Source organism: Salmo trutta, unplaced genomic scaffold (assembly GCF_901001165.1).
Source record: "Salmo trutta unplaced genomic scaffold, fSalTru1.1, whole genome shotgun sequence".
Lineage (NCBI taxonomy): Eukaryota > Metazoa > Chordata > Actinopteri > Salmoniformes > Salmonidae > Salmo > Salmo trutta.
In genome coordinates this window covers 169586-189973 of record NW_021823412.1, presented here as the reverse complement: position 1 = coordinate 189973, position 20388 = coordinate 169586, and the positions used below count along the sequence as shown (strand labels likewise).

General features: G+C 43.4%; 1 pseudogene; it reads right to left on the bottom strand.

Moving 5' to 3' along the window:
- Positions 1–8769: 8769 nt before the first annotated feature.
- On the bottom strand, positions 8770–11414 carry LOC115190834 (piggyBac transposable element-derived protein 4-like; annotated as a pseudogene).
- Between the last annotated feature and the right edge of the window lie 8974 nt (positions 11415–20388).

The following is a 20388-nucleotide window of genomic DNA, read 5'->3' as shown; positions in this document are numbered from 1 at the left end:
TGACCGGAGTCACCAATTTTGGTTCACAAAAATCAAAAAAAAAATCTGCAATTTTTTGTGAAAATGTTTAAAAATATATTTTTTAGGCCTGTCCAGAATGTCACAAGTTCGACATGAGTCACAAAAATGAAAGAAAAAAAAAATCTGCACTTTTTTGTGAAAATGGTTCTAAAATGGGTTTTTTAGGCCTGTCCAGAATGTCGCTAGTTCGGCATGATCGGAGTCATCCTTTTTGGTGACAAAAATAGAAATCTGCAATTTTTTGTGAAAATGGTTCTAAAATGGGTTTTTTAGGCCTGTCCAGAATGTCGCTAGTTCGGCATGTCCAGGGTCACTGTTTTTGTGTCACGAAAATGAAAAAAAAAATATCTGCAATTTTTTGTGAAAATGGTTTTAAAATGTTTTTTTAGGCCTGTCCAGAATGTCGCTATTTCGGCATGATCGGAGGCATGATTGGTGACAAAAATAGAAATCTGCAATTTTTTGTGAAAATGGTTTTAAAATGTTTTTTTAGGCCTGTCCAGAATGTCGCTAGTTCGGCATGACCGGAGTCACTCTTTTTGTGTCACGAAAATGAAAAAAAATAAATCTGCAATTTTTTGTGAAAATGGTTTTAAAATGTTTTTTTAGGCCTGTCCAGAATGTCGTTATTTCGGCATGATCCGAGTCATCCTTTTTGTTGACAATAAAAAAAATCTGCAATTTTTTGTGAAAATGGTTCTAAAATGTTTTTTTTTAGGCCTGTCCAGAATGTCGTTAGTTCGGCATGATTGGAGTCATCGTTTTTAGGGACAAAAATAGAAATCTGCAATTTTTTGTGAAAATGGTTTTAAAATGTTTTTTTTAGGCTTGTCCAGAATGTAGCTAGTTCGGCATGACCGGAGTCATCGTTTTTGGTGACAAAAACAGAAATCTGCAATTTTTTGTGAAAATGTTTTAAAATGTTTTTTTTAGGCCTGTCCAGAATGTCACTAGTTCGGCATGACCGGAGTCACCAATTTTGGTTCACAAAAATCAAAAAAAAAAATCTGCAATTTTTTGTGAAAATGTTTAAAAATATATTTTTTAGGCCTGTCCAGAATGTCACAAGTTCGACATGAGTCACAAAAATGAAAGAAAAAAAAAATCTGCACTTTTTTGTGAAAATGGTTCTAAAATGGTTTTTTTTAGGCCTGTCCAGAATGTCGTTAGTTCGGCATGATTGGAGTCATCGTTTTTAGGGACAAAAATAGAAATCTGCAATTTTTTGTGAAAATGGTTTTAAAATGTTTTTTTTTAGGCTTGTCCAGAATGTAGCTAGTTCGGCATGACCGGAGTCATCATTTTTGGTGACAAAAACAGAAATCTGCAATTTTTTGTGAAAATGTTTTAAAATGTTTTTTTTAGGCCTGTCCAGAATGTCACTAGTTCGGCATGACCGGAGTCACCAATTTTGGTTCACAAAAATCAAAAAAAAAAATCAGCAATTTTTTGTGAAAATGTTTTAAAATATTTTTTTTAGGCCTGTCCAGAATGTCACAAGTTCGACATGAGTCACAAAAATGAAAAAAAAAAAAATCTGCACTTTTTTGTGAAAATGGTTCTAAAATTTTTTTTTTTAGGCCTGTCCAGAATGTCGTTAGTTCGGCATGATCGGAGTCATTGTTTTTAGGGACAAAAAATAGAAAACTGCAATTTTTGTGAAAATGGTTTTAAAATGTTTTTTTTAGGCTTGTCCAGAATGTAGCTAGATCGGCATGACCGGAGTCATCGTTTTTGGTGACAAAAACAGAAATCTGCAATTTTTTGTGAAAATGGTTTTACATTTCTTTTTTTAGGCCTGTCCAGAATGTCGCTAGTTCGGCATGTCCGGGGTCACTGTTTTTGTGTCACGAAAATGATAAAAAAATATCTGCAATTTTTTGTGAAAATGGTTTTAAAATGTTTTTTTTAGGCCTGTCCAGAATGTCGATAGTTCGGCATGACCGGAGTCACTGTTTTTGTGTCACGAAAATGAAAAAAAAAATCTGTAATTTTTTGTGAAAATGGTTCTAAAACGGGTTTTTTAGGCCTGTCCAGAATGTCGCTAGTTGGAGTCCTCGTTTTTATGGACAAAAATAGAAATCTGCAATTTTTTGTGAAAATGGTTTTAAAATAATTTTTTTAGGACTGTCCAGAATGTCGCTAGTTCGGCATGTCCAGGGTCACTGTTTTTGTGTCACGAAAATGAAAAAAAAATATCTGCAATTTTTTGTGAAAATGGTTTTAAAATGTTTTTTTAGGCCTGTCCAGAATGTCGCTATTTCGGCATGATCGGAGGCATGATTGGTGACAAAAATAGAAATCAGCAATTTTTTGTGAAAATGGTTTTTAAATGTTTTTTTAGGGCTGTCCAGAATGTCGCTAGTTCGGCATGACTGGAGTCATCGTTTTTGGTGACAAAATAGAAATCTGCAATTTTTTGTGAAAATGGTTTTTAAATGTTTTTTTAGGCCTGTCCAGAATGTCGCTAGTTCGGCATGACCGGAGTCACTGGTTTTGCATCAAGAAAATGAAAAAAAAAAGCTGCGCATTTTTGTGAAAATGGGTTTTTTAGGCCTGTCCAGAATGTTGCAAGTTCGGCATGATCGTAGTCATCGTTTTTAGGGACAAAATAGAAATCTGCAATTTTTTGTGAAAATGGTTTTAAAATTTTTTTTTTAGGACTGTCCAGAATGTCGCTAGTTCGGCATGACCGGAGTCACTGTTTTTGTGTCACGAAAATGAAAAAAAATAAATCTGCAATTTTTTGTGAAAATGGTTTTTAAATGTTTTTTTAGGCCTGTCCAGAATGTCGCTAGTTCGACATGACCGGAGTCATCGTTTTTGGTGACAAAAATAGAAATCTGCAATTTTTTGTGAAAATGGTGTTAAAATGTTTTTTTTTGGGCCTTTCCAGAATGTCGCTAGTTCGGCATGACCGGGGTCACTGTTTTTGTGTCACGAAAATGAAAAAAAAAACTGCAATTTTTTGTGAAAATGGTTTTAAAATGTTTTTTTTAGGCCTGTCCAGAATGTCGCTAGTTCGGCATGACCGGAGTCACTGTTTTTGCATCAAGAAAATGAAAAAAAATAAATCTGCAATTTTTTGTGAAAATGGTTTTAAAATGTTTTTTTAGGCCTGTCCAGAATGTCGCTATTTCAGCATGATCGGAGGCATGATTGGTGACAAAAATAGAAATCAGCAATTTTTTGTGAAAATGGTTTTAAAATGTTTTTTTAGGCCTGTCCAGAATGTCGCTAGTTCGGCATGACCGGAGTCACTGTTTTTGTGTCACGAAAATGAAAAAAAATAAATCTGCAATTTTTTGTGAAAATGGTTTTTAAATGTTTTTTTAGGCCTGTCCAGAATGTCGCTAGTTCGGAGTCACTGTTTTTGCATCAAGAAAATGAAAAAAAAGCTGCGCATTTTTGTGAAAATGGTTCTAAAATGGGTTTTTTAGGCCTGTCCAGAATGTCGCTTGTTCGACATGATCGGAGTCATCGTTTTTAGGGACAAAATAGAAATCTGCAATTTTTTGTGAAAATGGTTTTAAAATTATTTTTTTAGGCCTGTCCAGAATGTCGCTAGTTCGGCATGTCCGGGGTCACTGTTTTTGTGTCACGAAAATGATAAAAAAATATCTGCAATTTTTTGTGAAAATGGTTTTAAAATGTTTTTTTTAGGCCTGTCCAGAATGTCGATAGTTCGGCATGACCGGAGTCACTGTTTTTGTGTCACGAAAATGAAAAAAAAAATCTGTAATTTTTTGTGAAAATGGTTCTAAAACGGGTTTTTTAGGCCTGTCCAGAATGTCGCTAGTTGGAGTCCTCGTTTTTATGGACAAAAATAGAAATCTGCAATTTTTTGTGAAAATGGTTTTAAAATAATTTTTTTAGGACTGTCCAGAATGTCGCTAGTTCGGCATGTCCAGGGTCACTGTTTTTGTGTCACGAAAATGAAAAAAAAATATCTGCAATTTTTTGTGAAAATGGTTTTAAAATGTTTTTTTAGGCCTGTCCAGAATGTCGCTATTTCGGCATGATCGGAGGCATGATTGGTGACAAAAATAGAAATCAGCAATTTTTTGTGAAAATGGTTTTAAAATGTTTTTTTAGGCCTGTCCAGAATGTCGCTAGTTCGGCATGATCCGAGTCATCGTTTTTGGTGACAAAATAGAAATCTGCAATTTTTTGTGAAAATGGTTTTTAAATGTTTTTTTAGGCCTGTCCAGAATGTCGCTAGTTCGGCATGACCGGAGTCACTGGTTTTGCATCAAGAAAATGAAAAAAAAAAGCTGCGCATTTTTGTGAAAATGGGTTTTTTAGGCCTGTCCAGAATGTTGCAAGTTCGGCATGATCGTAGTCATCGTTTTTAGGGACAAAATAGAAATCTGCAATTTTTTGTGAAAATGGTTTTAAAATTTTTTTTTTAGGACTGTCCAGAATGTCGCTAGTTCGGCATGACCGGAGTCACTGTTTTTGTGTCACGAAAATGAAAAAAAATAAATCTGCAATTTTTTGTGAAAATGGTTTTTAAATGTTTTTTTAGGCCTGTCCAGAATGTCGCTAGTTCGGCATGACCGGAGTCATCGTTTTTGGTGACAAAAATAGAAATCTGCAATTTTTTGTTAAAATGGTTTTAAAATGGTTTTTTTTAGGCTTGTCCAGAATGTAGCTAGTTCGGCATGACCGGAGTCACTGTTTTTGTGTCAAGAAAATGAACAAAGAAAAATCTGCGCTTTTTTGTGAAAATGGTTCTAAAATATTTTTTTTAGGCCTGTCCAGAATGTCGCAAGTTCGGCATGATCGGAGTCATCGTTTTTGGTGACAAAAATAGAAATCTGCAATTTTTTGTGAAAATGGTTTTAAAATGTTTTTTAGGACTGTCCAGAATGTCGCTATTTCGGCATGATCGGAGTCATCCTTTTTGGTGACAAAAATAGAAATCTGCAATTTTTTGTGAAAATGTTTTTAAAATGTTTTTTTTAGGCCTGTCCAGAATGTCGTTAGTTCGGCATGATCGGAGTCATTGTTTTTAGGGACAAAAAATAGAAATCTACAATTTTTGTGAAAATGGTTTTAAAATGTTTTTTTAGGCTTGTCCAGAATGTAGCTAGATCGGCATGACCGGAGTCATCGTTTTTGGTGACAAAAACAGAAATCTGCAATTTTTTGTGAAAATGGTTTTACATTTCTTTTTTTAGGCCTGTCCAGAATGTCGCTAGTTCGGCATGTCCGGGGTCACTGTTTTTGTGTCACGAAAATGATAAAAAAATATCTGCAATATTTTGTGAAAATAGTTTTTAAATGTTTTTTTAGGACTGTCCAGAATGTCGCTAGTTCGGCATGACCGGAGTCACTGTTTTTGTGTCACGAAAATGAAAAAAAATAAATCTGCAATTTTTTGTGAAAATGGTTTTTAAATGTTTTTTTAGGCCTGTCCAGAATGTCGCTAGTTCGGCATGACCGGAGTCATCGTTTTTGGTGACAAAAATAGAAATCTGCAATTTTTTGTGAAAATGGTGTTAAAATGTTTTTTTTGGGCCTGTCCAGAATGTCGCTAGTTCGGCATGACCGGGGTCACTGTTTTTGTGTCACGAAAATGAAAAAAAAAAACTGCAATTTTTTGTGAAAATGGTTTTAAAATGTTTTTTTTAGGCCTGTCCAGAATGTCGCTAGTTCGGCATGACCGGAGTCACTGTTTTTGCATCAAGAAAATGAAAAAAAATAAATCTGCAATTTTTTGTGAAAATGGTTTTAAAATGTTTTTTTAGGCCTGTCCAGAATGTCGCTATTTCGGCATGATCGGAGGCATGATTGGTGACAAAAATAGAAATCAGCAATTTTTTGTGAAAATGGTTTTAAAATGTTTTTTTAGGCCTGTCCAGAATGTCGCTAGTTCGGCATGACCGGAGTCACTGTTTTTGTGTCACGAAAATGAAAAAAAATAAATCTGCAATTTTTTGTGAAAATGGTTTTTAAATGTTTTTTTAGGCCTGTCCAGAATGTCGCTAGTTCGGAGTCACTGTTTTTGCATCAAGAAAATGAAAAAAAAAGCTGCGCATTTTTGTGAAAATGGTTCTAAAATGGGTTTTTTAGGCCTGTCCAGAATGTCGCTTGTTCGACATGATCGGAGTCATCGTTTTTAGGGACAAAATAGAAATCTGCAATTTTTTGTGAAAATGGTTTTAAAATTATTTTTTTAGGACTGTCCAGAATGTCGCTAGTTCGGCATGTCCAGGGTCACTGTTTTTGTGTCACGAAAATGAAAAAAAATATCTGCAATTTTTTGTGAAAATGGTTTTTAAAATGTTTTTTTAGGCCTGTCCAGAATGTCGCTATTTCGGCATGATCGGAGGCATGATTGGTGACAAAAATAGAAATCAGCAATTTTTTGTGAAAATGGTTTTAAAATGTTTTTTTAGGCCTGTCCAGAATGTCGCTAGTTCGGCATGACCGGAGTCACTCTTTTTTTGTCACGAAAATGAAAAAAATAAATCTGCAATTTTGTGAAAATGGTTTTTAAAATGTTTTTTTAGGCCTGTCCAGAATGTCGCTATTTCGGCATGATCGGAGGCATGATTGGTGACAAAAATAGAAATCAGCAATTTTTTGTGAAAATGGTTTTAAAATGTTTTTTTTTAGGCCTGTCCAGAATGTCGCTAGTTCGGCATGACTGGAGTCACTGGTTTTGCATCAAGAAAATGAAAAAAAAAGCTGTGCATTTTTGTGAAAATGGTTCTAAAATGGGTTTTTTAGGCCTGTCCAGAATGTTGCAAGTTCGGCATGATCGGAGTCATCGTTTTTAGGGACAAAATAGAAATCTGCAATTTTTTGTGAAAATGGTTTTAAAATTATTTTTTTAGGACTGTCCAGAATGTCGCTAGTTCGGCATGACCGGAGTCACTGTTTTTGTGTCACGAAAATGAAAAAAAATAAATCTGCAATTTTTTGTGAAAATGGTTTTTAAATGTTTTTTTAGGCCTGTCCAGAATGTCGCTAGTTCGGCATGACCGGAGTCATCGTTTTTGGTGACAAAAATAGAAATCTGCAATTTTTTGTGAAAATGGTCTTAAAATGTTTTTTTCGGGCCGTCCAGAATGTCGCTAGTTCGGCATGACCGGGGTCACTGTTTTTGTGTCACGAAAATGAAAAAAAATAAATCTGCAATTTTGTGAAAATGGTTTTAAAATGTTTTTTTAGGCCTGTCCAGAATGTTGCTATTTCGGCATGATCGGAGGCATGATTGGTGACAAAAATAGAAATCTGCAATTTTTTGTGAATATGGTTTTAAAACGTTTTTTTAGGCCTGTCCAGAACGTCGCTTTTTCGGCATGATCGGAGTCATCGTTTTTAGGGACAATATATAAATCTGCAATTTTTTGTGAAAATGGTTTTAAAATGTTTTTTTTAGGCCTGTCCAGAATGTCGCTTGTTCGGCATGATTGGAGTCATCGTTTTTAGGGACAAAAATAGAAATCTGCAATTTTTTGTTAAAATGGTTTTAAAATGGTTTTTTTTAGGCTTGTCCAGAATGTAGCTAGTTCGGCATGACCGGAGTCACTGTTTTTGTGTCAAGAAAATGAACAAAGAAAAATCTGCGCTTTTTTGTGAAAATGGTTCTAAAATATTTTTTTTAGGCCTGTCCAGAATGTCGCAAGTTCGGCATGATCGGAGTCATCGTTTTTGGTGACAAAAATAGAAATCTGCAATTTTTTGTGAAAATGGTTTTAAAATGTTTTTTTAGGACTGTCCAGAATGTCGCTATTTCGGCATGATCGGAGTCATCCTTTTTGGTGACAAAAATAGAAATCTGCAATTTTTTGTGAAAATGTTTTTAAAATGTTTTTTTTAGGCCTGTCCAGAATGTCGTTAGTTCGGCATGATCGGAGTCATTGTTTTTAGGGACAAAAAATAGAAATCTACAATTTTTGTGAAAATGGTTTTAAAATGTTTTTTTAGGCTTGTCCAGAATGTAGCTAGATCGGCATGACCGGAGTCATCGTTTTTGGTGACAAAAACAGAAATCTGCAATTTTTTGTGAAAATGGTTTTACATTTCTTTTTTTAGGCCTGTCCAGAATGTCGCTAGTTCGGCATGTCCGGGGTCACTGTTTTTGTGTCACGAAAATGATAAAAAAATATCTGCAATATTTTGTGAAAATAGTTTTTAAATGTTTTTTTAGGCCTGTCCAGAATGTCGATAGTTCGGCATGACCGGAGTCACTGTTTTTGTGTCACGAAAATGAAAAAAAAAATCTGTAATTTTTTGTGAAAATGGTTCTAAAACGGGTTTTTTAGGCCTGTCCAGAATGTCGCTAGTTCGGCATGATTGGAGTCATCGTTTTTAGGGACAAAAATAGAAATCTGCAATTTTTTGTGAAAATGGTTTTAAAATAATTTTTTTAGGACTGTCCAGAATGTCGCTAGTTCGGCATGTCCAGGGTCACTGTTTTTGTTTCACGAAAATGAAAAAAAAATATCTGCAATTTTTTGTGAAAATGGTTTTAAAATGTTTTTTTAGGCCTGTCCAGAATGTCGCTATTTCGGCATAATCGGAGGCATGATTGGTGACAAAAATAGAAATCAGCAATTTTTTGTGAAAATGGTTTTAAAATGTTTTTTTAGGCTTGTCCAGAATGTAGCTAGTTCGGCATGACCGGAGTCATCCTTTTTGGTGACAAAAACAGAAATCTGCAATTTTTTGTGAAAATGTTTTAACCCTCCCTTTGTCCTCCCATTCTGCCTACTCCCCGTGTCCCCAGGCGGGTCACCCTGTCCCGTCTCGGCTAAAGGCCCAGAGGGCACAAGTGTGACAGTAGGCGTGGGAACAGCCTTTGCAGATGTATTTCTTACACCTGCAGCACGCCGTGTGTTTCTTGGCGTCCCTCTTGGGCGGGCAGAGCTGACACCTCTTCCTCTTGCTGGCCACTAGCGGGGAGGCGGCCGGGCCGGCGGCGTCCGGGCCGGCGGCGCGCTCCCGGGCCGGCGGAGGAGCGGCGTCGCGGTCGGCACCCTGCAGGACTTTGACGAGCGCGGACGCGGCTTCGGTGCGGGGGAGACGCTGCCTTCTTTGTATCAAGGGCTTGACAAGCGCCTTTCCCAGCTGCTCCAGGAATACCCTCCTCGTTCCGCTTCCGAGGCATCCAGTCGGGCTTGATCTCTCGCCATATGACAAAGGCGTTGTAGGAGGACACGTCGAGGATGTTGTGGAAGATGACCAGGGGCCAGCGGGCAGTCATCCGTCTGCAGCTGTAGATGCCGACCACCTTGTCTAGGTTGTCCATGCCGCCCTTGTTGCGGTTGTAGTCTAGGATGAGGGCCGGCTTCCGGTCGCGGCGATCGCTGACGTCGGCCTCCGTGTGCAGCGTGCTCAGGAGCAGCACGTTCTTATTTCTCTTTGCCAGGTAGGACACCAGAGTGGCGGTGGGCGTGAAGGCGAACCTGGAGGACGAGACCTGTCTGCCCTTTGACTGGAGCAGCGCGGGAGGGAGCTCGGGCTTGTTCTTTCGCACCGTGCCGACCACGGTGAGGTTCCTCTCGAGGAGCCGCTGGCCGAGTTCGTAGGAGGTGAAGAAGTTGTCGCAGGTGACGTTGTGACCAGCGGGCAGCCCCTGCGTGAGATCGAGGACGACGCGGGCGCCCTGGTTCTTCTCGGGGGCTCCGCCGGCCGCCTTACCGGTGTAGACTTGCATCTTCCAAGCGTAGCTGGACTTGGCGTCGCAGGCCACCCACGACTTGATGCCGTATTTGGCCGGCTTGCTGGGGATGTACTGTCGGAAAGGACAGCGCCCTTTCGGGAGAGGGAGAGGAAGGAGATTAGCGGCGGCGGCGTCACCGATGCTGACGCTAACTCTCTATACTACCGCTGGCTCATCGAGCGGCGTCATGCTGCTGATGCTACTGCTGCTGATGCTGCTGCTGATGCTGATGATGATGATGATGACGCTGACGCTACCCCTCTATACTACCGCTGGCTCATCATTGGGGGGGCGAGCGGCGTTTATGTTACACGCCGCCGATGCTGCCGCTGACGCTACCTCTCTATACTACACAGATACACAGATACACAGATACACAGATACACAGACGGTACCTCTGAACGGGACCAGTTGTTGGTCCACCGTCAAGTCAGACCCCGGGTCGAGAGGAAGGAGATTAGCAGCGTCGTGCTGCTGCTGCTGCCGACGCTACTGCCGACGCTACTGCCGACGCTACTGCCGATGCTGCCGACGCTACCGCTGCTGCTGCTGCCGATGCTACTGCTGCCGATGACGCTACTGCTCCTGATGCCGCTACCCTCTATACTACCGCTGGCTCATCATTGGTGGGGGCGCGCGGCGTTTACGTTACACGCCGACGCTACCTCTCTATAGGACACGTACGTACAGATACGCACAGATACTCACAGCAGATACGCACAGACGCACACACACCCACACACACACGCACGCACGCACGCACGCACGCGGTACCTCTGAACGGGACCAGTTGTTCGTCCACCGTCAAGTCGGACCCCGGGTTGTAGAGGGCCGGCAGCCGCTCCTGCCACAGGTCCCAGACCTCTCTTTTGGCCGCCAGTCTGTCGGCGGCGAGTCTCGCGGGTCTCGTCCGGCGGTCGTCGAATCGCAGCAGCCTCGAGTACTTGTGAAAGACCTTGAGCGGCATGGTGGCTCGGAACACGGTCCTGCCGCTCTCCGCGTCCCACAGGCTGGCCGCGGCCTCACCCCGGGACCTGTAGACGCCCGCTAGGATTAGCAGCCCTAGGTAGGCGCGCAGGTCGACCGAGTCCATGGGTCGCCAGCCGTCGCCGTATTTTCTCACCCCCTGCAGATTGGTCATGTCCACGACGATCCTTTCTATCGCCGGCGTGACAAACAGCCGGAAGGTGGACTCGATGTCGAGCGTGCGAGACGCCGCGTAGGCCGTAGGGCCGGGCGTCACCGCGGGGCCGGGGTGGCGGACGGCGCGGGGCAGGTCCGGGCCGCGATAGGCCGCGGAGGACCATTTGATTTTGCCGTTTTTTGACAGCAACGTCTCCCTTCGGCCTCGGACGGCCGCCGCCGCCGCCGCCGCCGGGTCCTCTCGCTCTGGCTCTGGCTCTCTGTCTCGCTCTCGGCTGGCGGCCGTGTCTCGCTCTCCCTCTCGCTCTCCCTCTCGCTCTTCCTCCTCCTCCTCCGAAGAAGAAGAAGAGCGCGACCGCAAGGCCGAGTCGTCCGCGTCACGTTCGGGGTCGTATTCCTCGCCGTCTTCGTCTTCCGAAACGTCCTCCTCTTCGGAATCGCAAAAGTCTTCTTCGTCTTCTCGGTCGACGCTGGAGGCTATCTGTTCCAGGACCTGAGCCGCGCTGAAATCGGGACCGCGGCGAGGCGCCGGCTGCGGCCTCGCGTTCGGCGGGGTCGTATTCCTCGCCATCGTCCTCATCGTCGTCCTCGTCTTCTTTTTCTTTTTCTTCTTCTTTTTCTTCCTCTTCTTCTTCTTCTTCTTCTTCTTCTTCTTCTTCTTCTTCTTCCTGGCAATATTAGTAGCCTCTCTACGGCCGGCCGACTGCACGCTGACGCGCCGCGCCCGGCCCGGGGGGGTCGCTCTGACCCGGCCCTGACAACTGCAGAGGGGGTTACGACATACGCATTGCTGACGCGCGGCCGAGCCGGGGGGGTCTCTCTGACCCGGCCCTGACAACTGCAGAGGGGGGATATAACATACGCATTGCTGACGCTTCCCCCGGGGGTCTCTCTGACCCGGCCTGGACAACTGCAGAGGGGGATATAACATACGCATTGCTGACGCTTCCCCCGGGGTCTCTCTGACCCGGCCTGGACTCGGGGTGGAACGGCTCCTAACGCGTGGCCGACGCATTGCTGACGCGCGCCCGAGCCGGGGGTCTCTCTGACCCGGCCTGGACAACTGCAGAGGGGGATATAACATACGCGTTGCTGACGCTTCCCCGGGGGTCTCTTTGACCCGGCCTGGACAACGGGAGGGCTAACGCGTGGCCGAGCCGGGGGGGTCTCTCTGACCCGGCCCGGACAACTGCAGAGGGGGATATAACATACGCGTTGCTGACGCTTCCCCCGGGGTCTCTCTGACCCGGCCTGGACAACGGGAGGGCTAACGCGTGGCCCAGCCAGGGGGAGGGGGGGTCTCTCTGACCCGGCCCGGACGCGGGGGAACGGCTCCTAACGCGTGGCCGAGCCGGCGGGTTGCTCCGACCCGGCCGGGACAACGGGAGGGTTATTACATTTATTTGTTATACCACACTACCACCAGGTGGATACCAGGTGGATCCTATCGGATCTTGTAGTCATAGCAGATAATATTCTAATTTTTGGTGACTTTAACATTCACATGGAAAAGTCCACAGACCCACTCCAAAAGGCTTTCGGAGCCATCATCGACTCAGTGGGTTTTGTCCAACATGTCTCTGGACCTACTCACTGCCACAGTCATACTCTGGACCTAGTTTTGTCCCATGGAATAAATGTTGTGGATCTTAATGTTTTTCCTCATAATCCTGGATTATCGGACCACCATTTTATTGCGTTTACAATTGCAACAAACAATCTGCTCAGACCCCAACCAAGGAAGATTAAAAGTCGTGCTATAAATTCTCAGACAACCCAAAGATTCCTTGATGCCCTTCCAGACTCCCTCTGCCTACCCAAGGACGTCAGAGGACAAGAATCAGTTAACCACCTAACCGAGGAACTCAATTCAACCTTGCGCAATACCCTAGATGCAGTTGCACCCCTAAAAATTAAAAACATCTGTCATAAGAAACTAGCTCCCTGGTATACAGAAAATACACGAGCTCTGAAGCAAGCTTCCAGAAAATTGGAACGGAAATGGCGCCACACTAAACTGGAAGTCTTCCGACTAGCTTGGAAAGACAGTACCGTGCAGTATCGAAGAGCCCTCACTGCTGCACGATCATCCTATTTTTCCAACTTAATTGAGGAAAATAAGAACAATCCGAAATTTCTTTTTGACACTGTCGCAAAGCTAACTAAAAAGCAGCATTCGCAAATGGAGGATGGCTTTCACTTCAGCAGTAATAAATTTATGAACTTCTTTGAGGAAAAGATCATGATCATTAGAAAGCAAATTACGGACTCCTCTTTAAATCTGGGTATTCCTCCAGGGCTTCATTGTCCAGAGTCTGCACAACTCTGCCAGGACCTAGGATCAAGGGAGATACTAAAGTGTTTTAGTACTATATCTCTTGACATAATGATGAAAATAATCATGGCCTCCAAACCCTCAAGCTGCATACTGGACCCTATTCCAACTAAACTACTGAAAGAGCTGCTTCCTGTGCTTGGCCCTCCTATGTTGAACATAATAAACGGCTCTCTATCCACCGGATGTGTACCAAGCTCACTAAAAGTGGCAGTAATAAAGCCTCTCTTGAAAAAGCCGAATCTTGACCCAGAAATTATAAAAAACTATCGGCCTATATCGAATCTTCCATTCCTCTCAAAAATTTTAGAAAAAGTTGTTGCGCAGCAACTCACTGCCTTCCTGAAGACAAACAATGTATACGAAACGCTTCAGTCTGGTTTTAGACCCCATCATAGCACTGAGACTGCACTTGTGAAGGTGGTAAATGACCTTTTAACTTCTTGAGGCTACCTGGGACGTTAGCGTGCCACCTGTGGCGCACCCTATCAACAGCAGGTGCATTTCAAGAGCGGCAAATTTGAAACCAAATAAATGTACAAATTCAAATTTCTCAAACATACAACTAACTTACAGCCTTTGAAAGATAAACATCTTCTTAATCTAACCACGTTTACCGATTTCAAAAAGGTTTTACGGGGAAAGCATAAAGTTAGGTTATGTTAGGAGAGTACATTGACAATAGCTGTGTGCAATGCATTGTCGATTCAAAGACATGCCTCACCAAAACCATACAATCAGCTAAAATTATGCACTAACCTTTTACAATCTCCATCAGATGACACTCCTAGGACATTTTGTTAGACAATGCATGCATTTTTAGTTCTATCAAGTTCATATTTATATCTAAAAACAGTGTTTTACTATGGCGTTGATGTTCAGGAAATCGTTTCCCTCCAATACCGGCAGTCAAGTCATGACGACAAAATAATTAATTAATATTAGAAAACATTGCTAAAATATTATATTGTCATTCAAAGAATTATAGATTTACATCTCTTGAACGCAATGGACTTGTCAGATTTTAAATTAACCTTACTGGGAAATCACACTTTGCAATAATCTGAGCACTGCGCCAGAAAAATACGCATCGCGATACAGACTAACCGCCATGTTGGAGGAATCTAAAATCGAAAATACTATATAAATAATCCATTACCTTTGATTCTCTTCATCAGATGTCACTTCCAAAGAGTCCCAGGTCCATAACGAATGTATTTTTGTTCAAAAAAGCTCATCATTTATGTCGAAAAACCTCCGTGTTGTAGCGCATGATCTAAGCCAGCCGGACTTCACTTCACTTCAAGAACGGAAAAAATATATTTCCGTTCGTTCAAACATGTCAAACGTTGTATCGCATAAATCATTAGGGCCTTTTTTAACCAGAACATGAATAAAATTCAAGGCGGACCATTGGGTTTTCTTTTAAAACGTTTCGGAATGAGAGTACCCACCATCAAATCGCGCGCCAGGGTGAATGATGGACCATCACGTTCCATGGCTCTTATTCGGTCAGATCTCACTGTAGAACACTCAAAACACTTTGTAAAGGCTGGGGACATCTTGTGGAAGCAATAGGAAGTGCCAGAATATAATTCACCCCCTTTGTTTTTCAATGGCATAGGCTCAAAGTCAATTCAACACATCAGGTATCCACTTCCTGTCAGAATCTGTCTCAGGGTTTTGCCTGCCAAATGAGTTCTGTTATACTCACAGACACCATTCAAACAGTTTTTGAAACTTTAGGGTGTTTTCTATCCATATATAATAAGTATATGCATATTGTAGTTACTGGGTAGGTGTAGGAGGCATTTAAAAATGGGCACATATTTTTTCAAAAATTCTCAATACTGCCCCCTAGCCCAAACAGGTTAATGACGTCAGACCGAGGCTCTGCATCTGTCCTCATGCTCCTAGATCTTAGTGCCGCCTTTGATACCATCGATCACCACATTCTTTTGGAGAGATTGGAAACCCAAATTGGTCTACATGGACAAGTTCTGGCCTGGTTTAGATCTTATCTGTCGGAAAGATATCAGTTTGTCTCTGTGAATGGTTCGTCCTCTGACAAATCAATTGTAAATTTCGGTGTTCCTCAAGGTTCCGTTCTAGGACCACTATTGTTTTCACTATATATTTTACCTCTTGGGGATGTCATTCGAAAACATAATGTTAAATTTCACTGCTATGCGGACGACACACAGCTGTACATTTCAATGAAACATGGTGAAGCCCCAAAATTGCCCTCGCTAGAAGCCTGTGTTTCAGACATAAGGAAGTGGATGGCTGCAAATTTTCTACTTTTAAACTCGGACAAAACAGAGATGCTTGTCCTAGGTCCCAAGAAACAAAGAGATCTTCTGTTGAATCTGACAATTAATCTGGATGGTTGTACAGTCGTCTCAAATAAAACTGTGAAGGACCTCGGCGTTACTCTGGACCCTGATCTCTCTTTTGAAGAACATATCAAGACTGCTTCAAGGACAGCTTTTTTCCATCTACGTAACATTGCAAAAATCAGAAACTTTCTGTCCAAAAATGACGCAGAAAAATTAATCCATGCTTTTGTTACTTCTAGGCTGGACGACTGCAATGCTCTACTTTCCGGCTACCCGGATAAAGCACTAAACAAACTTCAGTTAGTGCTAAATACGGCTGCTAGAATCCTGACTAGAACCAAAAAATTTGATCATATTACTCCGGTGCTAGCCTCCCTACACTGGCTTCCTGTTAAGGCAAGGGCTGATTTCAAGGTTTTACTGCTAACCTACAAAGCATTACATGGGCTTGCTCCTACCTATCTTTCCGATTTGGTCCTGCCGTACATACCTACACGTACGCTACGGTCACAAGACGCAGGCCTCCTAATTGTCCCTAGAATTTCTAAGCAAACGGCTGGAGGTAGGGCTTTCTCCTATAGAGCTCCATTTTTATGGAATGGTCTGCCTACCCATGTGAGAGACGCAGACTCAGTCTCAACCTTTAAGTCTTTACTGAAGACTTATCTCTTCAGTAGGTCCTATGATTAAGTATAGTCTGGCCCAGGAGTGTGAAGGTGAACGGAAAGGCTGGAGCAACGAACCGCCCTTGCTGTCTCTGCCTTGTCGGTTCCCCTCTTCCCACTGGGATTCTCTGCCTCTAACCCTTTTACAGGGGCTGAGTCACTGACTTACTGGTGTTCTTCCATGCCGTCCATGGGAGGGGTGCGTCACTTGAGTAGGTTGAGCCACTGACGTGGTCTTCCTGTCTGGGTTGGCGCCCCCCCCCTTGGGTTGTGCCGTGGCGGACATCTTTGTGGGCTATACTCGGCCTTGTCTTCGGACGGTAAGTTGGTGGTTGTAGATATCCCTCTAGTGGTGTGGGGGCTGTGCTTTGGCAAAGTGGGTGGGGTTATATCCTGCCTGTTTGGCCCTGTCCGGGGGTATCATCGGATGGGGCCACAGTGTCTTCTGATCCCTCCTGTCTCAGCCTCCAGTATTTATGCTGCAGTAGTTTATGTGTCGGGGGGCTAGGGTCAGTCTGTTACATCTGGAGTATTCTCTTGTCTTATCCGGTGTCCTGTGTGAATGTAAATATGCTCTCTCTAATTCTCTCTTTCTCTCTTTCTTTCTTTCTTTTGGAGGACCTGAGCCCTAGGACCATGCCTCAGGACTACCTGGCATGATGACTCCTTGCTGTCCCCAGTCCACCTGGCCATGCTGCTGCTCCAGTTTCAACTGCTCTGCCTGCGGCTACGGAACCCTGACCTGTTCACCGGACGTGCTTGTTGCACCCTCGACAATTACTATGATTATTATTATTTGACCATGCTGGTCATTTACGAACATTTTAACATCTTGACCTTGTTCTGTTATAATATCCACCCGGCACAGCCAGAAGAGGACTGGCCACCCCTCATAGCCTGGTTCCTCTCTAGGTTTCTTCCTAGGTTTTTGGCCTTTCTCAGGAGTTTTTCCTAGGGAGTTTTTCCCAGCCACCGTGCTTCTTTCACATGCATTGCTTGCTGTTTGGGGTTTTAGGCTGGGTTTCTGTACAGCACTTTGAGATTTCAGCTGATGTACGAAGGGCTATATAAATAAATTTGATTTGATTTTGATTTGATTTGATTTGGATACCACTGGAACGTCCTGCCCCAGAACTCACACGCGCCACATTCAGACCAAGGGCCCTGTTCGCGAACGGCCAGGTGGCCCCGTAATCAACTAACTATTTCTAAAAGTATTCTAAAACTATATAAATAACATATCTGTTGGTTAGGAACACTTTGTCTGGTGAGTGTGATAGTAGTATTCCTGACCGTCCTGTCACCCGGTGTGTTTGGAAATGTACCTTCCCATCGCTCCCCCCTACTGTTGGTTTAATGTCCTGCTTTATCCAATGTAGGTAATAGTTGCTGCACCTCGCCCCAATGTCTATTGGGTTGTCTCTCGTACACACTGTCCTCCTATTCCCTGCCTAACTATCTCTGTGTCTATAATATATGCACCTGACTTAGGCTACAATATGCTATTCTGTCTCAGTGTCACAGAGTGCATTCGGGAGTTTTGCTTGCTAGGACTGACTAATTCACCATGTCTGTCAGGGGTATGTGCTACATTTCTCCCTCCCAATGTAAACACAAAGTTATACCTGCAATAGTGTTGGGAAAGTGATGCATGGTGCTACCACTCGTCTCTGTAAGTGCTGGGAGTGCATATTCCTATGTGGGATATGAAACACTGCGAGGTATGCCTTGCAAAGTGAGGAGTGAAAGACAGGTCTAGCGGTAGAGATGAATAGTCAATGTAACAACATGGCACTGAACTGTGAGAAGGGCTGTTAAGATTTTTATTCATATTCTGTGTCATCACCATAGTGCATACATGCTGTACAGTGAATGTGTAATGCTTTGAAATGAGCCTCAGGTCTTGGTAGCTGGCGGTGGAGTCCATGTCTTGAGGGCTGGCTGTGGTCCCGAGTCCAGGGTGGACCAGTGTCTTTCCACTTGTGGGTGAAGTGTGAATAGGATGGTAATATTCTCTTTTACCCTTATCGTATCTATACTTTGCTTACTCTTCTCCTCTCCACGTTGACTTGACAGGGGATTGTGATGCGTGACGGAGCAGCTGCCCTGGTTCAATGTGAACATGCCTCACGGGATAGTCGTACAGACTTTTCACTCCCGGGGAGACGTAGCACGCCATGATGGCTAATAGGGCGTCGAGATGGTGGTAGTGCGTTAACGGCACATACATGGGTCTGGTGAAGAGACTGTCCTTCGGGCCTATCGTCACATGGCCGCCTTCGGCGCTGCCGGCTCTCACGTTCACACGGTCCAGCTTTTCCTTCTCGTAATCTGTCAGGGTCCTGTCCTTCAAGAGGAGGCAGTCGTACCAGCCTGCCATAGCCTTAGTGAAAGTGAAGTCTGTGGTATCCTGAGGTGTTCGATGGAGTTACGAGGATAGGGGCTAAGCTTAGGTTGCCCTAAGAGTTTGATTAGAGAGCAAAGAGAGTTGCTGTCAGAGAGCTTTTCAGAGGTTGGCAATGTCTCTGTTGAAACCTATCTAACCAACGTGGGGTTCTTTTTGTGTGTATGGCTAATGGACTGATATTACCCCCTGAGGGTGTGAGGACTGGAGGCGCTAAGTGTATCTCAGCAAATTGCCTGTAGACTCGGGCCTCTCTGGGATCGGTTTATGTGGTATCGACAGATGTGTGCTTATGTACCGAGTGCCATTTGCATGTGTGCATATACACACTTCAGTGGACCGTGTAAATTGTGTCCTTCTTGTGCAACAGGGCAGGGTTCTCAATCTATACGTGCCTTTGATTACATCTCAGTCGCTACTATGGCCGATGGGGACCCTGGAAACCATTCTTTCTACACATCATATTCAACGGTCGACTCAGTTTGCAAACATGAGCCATGAAGTTGTTTCAAGTGCACGGAGTATAAAACCAAAGCTCTCTCCAATGGGGCCATTGCTCACTTTACGCAAATAAGAGGACATAACGCAAGGAGATGAATCCCTCAAACTATCTGCCAGTTGTTATAACCTTGTGTTACCATATTTACTGACTATACAGAGTGTCATGGTAAGGTAGCACTCTGTAATACAGTTCAGTGTGAATGTGCAGAGAAAGATACCACAATGGAATGGCCACCGAAAAATCATGTACCTTTGGGAGAACCCACAATCTACTCTGATATAGTTTTCAGAAATGGAGAATACCATGCAACCGGTATCGACCCATACTGGGGTGCAAACATGCCGGGTCGTATTAAATGGATGACAGCAACAAACGGAGGGAAGAACGTGCAACCTGGTGACAAGTCTTTCTTTGCGTGCGAAGCAATGATGATGGGGCTGCCTCCGAGACAGGAGGCTATGGTAACATCAGCGTCCAACGCTGAATCCGACAGTGTTGTAGGCTGCAGATCCAACCTATCGAGGTTTGCCTGGTTGGGAGACCCAACCAACATGGAATACACCGGAAAGGGAGACAGTCACCAGTGTTCCAGTTGCAATCTGGGTATATCAGACTTTGTGCCAGGTGACACGTTCCTGAATCAACACGCATTCTTTACCAAAGGAGAGTGTCCATACCTAAAGGCAAACTACAACCCTGACCGGCTAAAGATTGAGATAGGACAAGAGAGATTCCGCAGGGGGTTCATAGCGCACCCACACGTGATTACTGCCCCAGACCCTTATAAGCGTCCTACAGTTGAAGTCAAGTTCCTGATATATGTCACACTGGCTGAACGGCACTGGTGTTACATGTGTGGAAACTTGTCCGGAGCTCATGCCCCTGATTGCTATAGGAAAATGACAGAGCTGATAATCAAGCTTAAAGTTAGTCTGTACGACCTAAAGGTGTAACTATAAAACACTGGTCCTGAAACACTAACCACTGGGTGTATAATTGGAATGTACATAGACCTTGTTGTTGTTATCGTTTACACACAACCACTCGATTCTTTATTTACCATGTACAACAGGCGAATGTCCACTTGTATGTACCAATAAAATCCGACACCTTTGACATGGATATGTGTTATTGCTTTACTCTGTGTAACATACAGTGCGTATATCCAACCCCTATCACATAGCCCATGATGTGAACAGCAACGCAATCCCTCATATATAAGCCGATGTATTTTCTGTTCCCATCTAATATGTCTCTTGTGTGGGGATCATGCAGTCTAACGGGAAGAAGGCACAGGTTC